Source organism: Chenopodium album, chromosome 4 (genome assembly GCF_948465745.1).
Source record: "Chenopodium album chromosome 4, dcCheAlbu1.1, whole genome shotgun sequence".
NCBI lineage: Eukaryota > Viridiplantae > Streptophyta > Magnoliopsida > Caryophyllales > Amaranthaceae > Chenopodium > Chenopodium album.
The window spans coordinates 74,305,549-74,313,851 of NC_137837.1; positions in this window are offsets into that span (position 1 = coordinate 74,305,549).

Sequence of the window (8,303 nt, forward strand, 5' to 3'; positions counted from 1 at the left end):
AAACAATTTCAGTTCGGCAAAATTAAGGCCCCTTAATTTAACCGGTATTTACGACTTTTTTGATGAGCTTAAGTAGCTAACTTTCCTAATCACAATAACTTTTGATATTGACTACATGAAAAACTCTTCAATTTATTTTATAAAATTATGAGTATCCAATTATTTGCGAGATATAAGAGGAATTTTAATTTAAATAGAACATGTACTTATAACTGTTTGTATATCTTGAGTCTTTAACTCTATTGTTGATCTAAGTGGCTAGCTTTTCAAATCACGATATTTGTTTATTGTCTTTTGACATCGACATTAACAACCCTTCATTTTGTTTAGGTTGTCCACAAGTTAATGGGTGCACCTAACCCTAACAAAATAAGGATTGTATGTTACTCAATTTACTTAACTGAGTGATAGGTGTGTCGCGTACCTAACAAAAATAAACTTATCTAGACCACTACTATGTAGACGGGCAAGCAAGGGTCGGATCCCAAGAGACTATGGTTCAACTAATTAAATAGACTCAAGCAATTACTAAGCAAGTAACCAAATCAATTAAGTGAGAATCAATAACTAAAGAACTAATTAAAATGACTAAAACAAAGCAATATGACAATTCAATGCTAAAAACATCCAAGATCAAGCATCACCACGAATACAATAATTAATGCAATATTCGTTCTACCCCTAACACATAATTCAACTGATTAATGAGGAAAAGTAATCCATGAATAATACCAATGTCTCTCCCGAGTTATCAATGGCTTCTCTAATCACAATCAAGCCTACTTCTGTGGAATCATGTAAATTAAAGACCTTGAGCACATTACTCTAACTTCCTAATCATCCATTCAACTACTCCCGTGATGAACTTCAAACCCTTAATTGATTTATTCAAATCCATCAAAACCCAACTCCCGTTACGATTAAAACAAAGGATTAATAACAATACCAATTATCCCTAATCTAGTATTGGCATAAGCATAATCAATTAAGCATATCAATTACAATTATTATTAGAGAATTTAAAGAATTAAATCATGCATTAATCATATTCGGGTTCTGCTAGATCGCATATTAACGAAAGCAAAAACAATATTCAATGAAGAAAACATGATTAATAAGCAATTAAAAGTAAAAGAAGAATTAAAGATGAATATCAATTGCTTGAATGAAGAAAAGTACCAATTGTTGATGAATAAAGATTAAAACTTGAAAGTGCAAATTAATCTAGATCTAGAGAGAATATTAGGGTTCTAATGAAAGTTTAAAAGCTGCAAAATAATAACTAAGTATGTTTTAGTCGGGGTTTACAAAGGGTATTTATATCCCTTAGTTAAGAAATCCCGAAAAAATAGGAAAACGGGGTCTTCGACACTCCGCCCGATATGACCGGGCAATGCTGCCCGGTCGGGCGCGAGAAGCAAATTCGCCTCCTCGCACAATAACTTGCTCGCCCGGTCTGCCAGGGCAATGCTGCCCGGTCCGGGCGGATGGGAGTTGAACTTTTCACTTCTTTTCTTCTTCGCCCTGGCTGCCAGGGCAATGTTGCCCTCCAGGGCGGACACGGGTAAAATTCTCCTCCATCTTAATAAGCTTTCGTGGTTATCCAAAACAAGTCCAAATCATCCGAAAATCTTCATATGCCTACAAAATCAATCAAATAGACCAAGCCACACTAGAGAGGAGAATATTAGCAAGAAGTAGCTCCGTAGAGCTCAAAAACCATACGGAAATAGCTATAAAATGAGGGTAAAATATGGTATAGAATGTGTACATCACTGAGCATATCCATAAATATTTTCATTTTGTTATTATCGATGTGGTTTTTAGAATAAGGTTATCACAAAATTTTATCCCGCGGCCCTAAAACTCTTTTTTAGAAAGCAATGAGTTTAGATTTGTTTCAGCTAGTTTAGAGAAATTCAAACTGTTCAATTTCATTATTACATACAGTAAATAAAAATAAATTTAGATAAATCAATTTTAAATAATGAAAGTGTGCACATTTATATTTAGATCAAATTAAAAATGATAATTGACACTAAAGTCATAAAGATAAATCCAAACTCTCTTTATTCATTCACTGAATTATTTGTCGTCATTTATCTAAGGGAAAATGGAAATAAATAATCCTACCTTTGCCCGAACTGAAAATAACAAACCCACTTTTTGATACAAGGCAAACCCACCTTTGTATGCCATCTTCTTTTAATGAACCTTGACTTGTTGGTGACAGAATTTAGTAGGTTGTATGCCACATGTCAAATCATAATTGCTGCATTACCAAAATAAAATAAAAAAATAAAAAAAATAAAAAAAAAACTCCAGCCACTGTGAAACCCTAGCCTTTACCCCATTCACCACCAAAACCGGCCGACCTCCCTCCTTAACCTCTGAAAACGACCGGCCGTCACCTGTCCACCAGGGAAACCGAGGACCTTCGCGGGTTTCGGTGTTTTTTTGGGTGTTAAAGAGAGATTTCGGGGTGGTTAGAGAGGTAAGGTGGCGTCTTTCAGGGTGGTTAGGGAGGTTAGGTGGTGTTTTTCGGTGCTGGGATGGAGGTTTTGGGGGTTTCTGGCTGTTAGAGAGGGTTATTCGATGGTTGTGATGGTTTTAAGGCGGCGGTTGTGGTGGTTTATGGTGGTTTTAGGGGTAGGATGTAAGTCAAGGGTGAATTCGGGGGTGGCTTTGGTACGTATAAGGGGGTTTCGGCCGACCGTTTTCGGGGGTGAAGGGTGGTAGCCGACCGGTTTTTGCTGTGGCTAGGGCAAGGGTTAGGGTTTTGCGGTGGCTTGGGGGTGGGTGGTGGTGGTGGGTTTTTTTTTTTCTATTTTTTAAAATATTTTTTTTTTGTCTTTAACTTATTTTATTTGGACCAATTATTGAGCGACAAGTGTCTTTTAAAAAAAAATATAATTTATTTAACAGGTTGTAGGTAAAAAGGTTCATTAAAAGAAGATGACATACATAGGTGGGTTTGGCTCGTAAATATCAAAAGGTGAGTTTGTTATTTTCAGTTCGGGCAAAAGTGAGATTATTTATTTCCATTTTTTCCCTTATCTAACAAGAATTAAAAATTTCATTTTTGATCTTTGACAATAAATGAGACCTATACAGAGTATGATTGAACACATTGTAAAGTCAAAAATGTTGAACTTGTCATAATGTTTTGTCTTAAACTAAATAGGCTAAACAATAAATTAATTGACTAGAATCCGTTAGGAATTTTCACTAAAAAAGGAAACAATTTGCTGAGTTATTGTCCTAGCAAGTCTCTAATTTTCTATATAAATAAAATTCAAAAATTATTTGTTCATCATTTGTGCATTATTTGTCACATTTTCCACCAGAATTGAAGAAGATATTAGTGTCAATTCTGAATGACTGAACACGAAATATGCCTATCCACTCAAATTATTGTATGTGTATACATCTATCAACTTCTACAGGCATCATTATTATTTTTTCATTGATTATAAGGATGAATATCAATCACATTGATTCACACAGGATTTTTTTTTTCTTGAGATATTTGAGAGCTAAGTAGGGAATAATGTAAAAAATCTAATAATGCAACCTATCATAGTTGTTGATGGCAATGTCTTGTTTTCTTAATTATTAATAACTTCTTAAATCATAACATAATATTGTAAACACAATTACCTAAATTTTTTTTTTCTTAAGGAATACATTCATTTAGTAATTTATCTATCAATTATCTCCATGAAATTGTCTTCACAAATTACAAAATTTGACCCAAGCCCGAACCAAATAAATTATGAGAACGGATGACAAAAGTTAAGCTTTTTTCACCTTATTTTCTACTACTCTCTCCGTGATTAGATAAATGAAACGTTTCCCTAGTGTATATACGTCAATGCAAAATTTTGACTAATAATATCTTTAATTATCAATCAGTAAAAATTATTATTAAATAATAATAAATTATTCATTGAGATGATTCCAACAAATACCCACAAGACTATATTTATTCTTATGTATAAATCACAAACATTAGTCAAACTAAATTAGATAATGAATGATGCAAAAAGTCAAAACTTTTCATTTATTTAAAAATGGAGGGAGTATATATGAAAAATAGGAGAATACAAGTACCCTAAAATATCAGGGGTTAGCATTAAAAATGTTAGTACTTCCTCCGTTTTTTTAGTTGCATCACTTTCTTAAAACTGAAGTCTCAGTTAGTTGCATCACTTTTTTTTTTTATCTAAAAAATTCTTTTTATCTTTCTCCTATTACATGGGCCCCAATTATTTTTTTCTCTACCTCTCTCTCTACTCCAAAAATTGTCTACCGGATTGGGGGAGATGTACTACTAGGGTAATAAAAGTCAAACTAAGCAAAAAAAAAAGTGAATATAAGGAAGGAGGAGATAGTGATGGTGTGATTGTAAGGAAAATTATGTAGTGATGGTGTGATTGTAAGGAAAATTAAGTATAGATGGTGTAGTATGAGGTGAAGAAAGAGGAACTAATACTCTCATTTTGAGGGTTAGTTACACTAGGGGGGAGCGTGTATAACTATTACCCTCATTATGAGGATAATAATTCCTCCATCTCTCTCTTTTGCCTATGGCACAATTACTTTTTTTCATTTGTAAATACCTTGTCTCCTACAACAACCCCTCTAATTACTGATGTTTTTTCAAATTTGACTTTTATTATCCCCTTAATACATTACCCCTAATCCAAGCATGCCCTTAAGGCTGTTCTCTTCAGCTTATTTTCAGTTCAGTTCAGTTCATCTCCAATCAGTTCAGTTCCTAATTTCCTTCTCTTATAAAATATTTAGTTCAGGTTAGTTCAGTTCAACTCAATTCAGTAAATTAGAACAGGCCCTTTGTGTAGTTAAATGACAAGGAAGTAAATTTTTGCACATAAATTATTAAAAATATTAATGATTTTCATATTGTTCGATTAATTAGGTCGGATATCCCCCGGTGGAAATTAAGCTATTTCTGACAAATTGTTAACTATTAGACCTTCTTTTTAAAAATGTTATATACTTCGTGTTACTAGCAGACTAGCAGTATGTGCTATAAAAAACGCAGATAAAATGAGTAGTGTAAAGAAATAATCCTTAGTCAAAAGGTTTTGTGTGAGACTGGACTTACATGAGACTGGGTTCATAAACAAAAAGGTGCAGGCCTGACAAACCCAACTAAAGCCCGCACGCGGACCGATTAATAGAACGGACTTACGTGAGTCCGTTCTACACAATATTTTTCGATCCTCAGTTGAGTAACTGGTGAGCAACTAGCTTAGAGGTGTAAGATTGTAAGGAGTTCTAAAAATTTTCTCACTTACCTTAACCCTAACCATTTATTGATTATATCCCCTTTAGACCTAGTTCGCATGGATTATTTTTTTAGCACCTTTTCAAAAGACCACATACATTTTTTCCGTGGATTGACAACCTATTTCTGTTTTATATCATGTTAGGCTTATTTAAAATTGTAACTATTATGAAACTTTTTCATGTTAAGTTATGTTTTATTCACGTGAATTATAACTCATTCAAACTTTTTAAACCTAATTGGAGCTTATTTTAGTTGTTGTTTAAAATTGAGTAAGGGTCTGTTCTCATCAGATTATTTTCAGTTCACTTCAGTTTATGTCTAATGATATTGCTAATGATATAAAGTCGAATTTCATACTTTTAAGCTTATATTACGTACAACAGCGACAATAATAATAATAATAATAATAATAATAATAATAATAATAATAATAATAATGGGTTAGGCCTTGTATTAATGGGAATAATAAAGAGTAGGGATGACCGTTGTCTCTGTTGCTTTTGTTTTTTTTTTTTAAAAAAAAAAAAAAAAAATTGTTAATTTTTTAAAAAGTTTTTTGAATTGTGTTCTTCTATCATTTTAAAATTTTATTTTTTAAAATTATATAGTATATATTTTTAAAATGTTTTGCGGTTCCATGTTATTAATATATTTTTCATAAATATTTTAATTATATAGTATATATTTTTAAAATGTTTTGGGGTTCCATGTTATTAATATATTTATCATAAATACTTTAATTATATAGTATAATTTTCTTAAATATTTTAATATGTATATTTGTATATACACATATATACAATAATAAATAATCAAATATCATTAATCCGTAGTTAAAATTCACTAATTAATAAGTTCAGTTCAGTTCAGCTCTAATAAGTTCAGTTTAGTTCTGTATAGTTCAGTTCAGTTCAGCTCAATTCAATTAATGAGAAGAGGCCCTAACCCTTATCAAAATTAATTTTTGCTAAACTATTTTTTTCCTTGAATAAGTGGGAATAAGGTGAACCATGCAGGGTTTCGATGTTATATCATCTTAAAAAATCGTTTCATATTGAATTATTGACTGGATATTTCTTTTGATTAAAAATTAACTACGTTGTTTATATTACTAATCATAATCATAATTTGAAACAACTTGTCTAAACTAATTATATATAATTAAGGAAAAGTATAAAAGCTGTTGAAGAGACTAGTAAAGTAATATATATTGATATCGAATCATACAAGATTAATTATTTTTATATGAGTTTGACTTCTTGAGAGATTGTTTAACATCATCAATTATAAATCTACAAGCAAAATATTTGCATAAGTCATAATTAATTGATTTGCTATTAATTGACTTTGTAAGTTATTTGTAACTTAGCTAAAAAGGAAAATGATACATCACATATCTACGTATGTTTTATTATATTATTTGCAACCTTTATTTATTTTTTTTTAAAAGACAGCTTTAGAATATTTTATATCTCATAAATAATACATTAAAATTACATATAATATGAACGGAAGGTAGTAATATATTTTTCAAACAAAACAAATTTAAGAATATATGACAAAATTGCACAACAATATTTAATAATTAATCTGGTTTAATGTTTTAAGTGTTAAGTCCTTATACACAAAGCTAAAAATTGTATTGATCAATTTTCCTTTAAAAAATACTTGTGCAATTTCATACCTAGCTTTATAGCTTATGTTTGGATTAATTAATTAATTAATTAAATAGTTGAATGGGGCCTATTAAATTACATCAATCCACGTGGGCTTGTCAAACAAGTGAACAGTTGGTCGGCCCAAACTGAGCAAACGTTAGTACACAAAAAAATAAGATATAGTTTTCCATAATATTTGACATTATAAGGATCATTAGCACCGAAAATAATACTGTATCACAAGATGGATGTGATAATTAACCTTTTTTTTTTTGAGGAAATGTGATAATTAACCTTGTAACAAGTCAAACATTCACAAATTTAATAATTCAACTCTTCCATTCTCATGAAGTCATGATTTGTTTATCACCTTGGTTCAACTTCAAGTGTATGTTACACAAAACATTTTTGTTTTCAATAATGTGTGTACCAAAATATTTGGCAATTTAATCAAGTAGGAATATATTTGGCAATTTAATCATTTTAATCAATTAAAATTCAGAGTTTTTTTGGAGCTAATTGGATATCTATCCAAAGTTTAAAAGTATAAGCTGATGTTTATAGTCATAATCTAATAATTAAAAAATGATATCCAATAAATAAAAATTAAAAAAAAAATATATATATGTAGTATATCCATTTTAACTTGACAAATGTCAACATTTTACTTGTTGATAGTGAAAGACATTAATAGTTAAACTTATATACTGTATATTGACATTTGACAAGCAAGCATAAGAGTAAAGTGTTGCAAATATAAGGATACAGTCATACATAATATATATTAAGAGCGGTAACATATTTTTCATTATTCATGATAGATTCGAGACTTTTGGAGTAAAGTTTATCTAAAACAAAATTTTATACAGTCAACTTCTTAACACTATTATAACAAAAGCAAGAAAAATTAATGAATATCAATAAGAACGCGTAAGTTTACTCTAGCTGCGTATAAACAAGTGAGAGTTTTTTTTTTTAATTATTATTATTAATCTTGAGATATGTTAGATTAAGACCTAGGGAAAATTATGCGTAGTAGTACTCCCAAAAATTTAACAAAACCTCGCATTGGATCATTCGTAAAAGACAATTGGACAAAACATATTCAATAACTAGAGGACTGGGTCACTTCACATACATGATTCAAATTAATTACTACTATATTGATTCAAATCAAAAAAAATTAATAAGAGTATAGAAATTTAATTTTTTGTTTGATTAAGAAAATTATACTCCCTCCGTTATATATTCGTAAAAAATATGTATTATTTGGGAGACATAAAATATATATTTTTTTTTTTATAGCGAGTAATATTTAACGGAGGGAG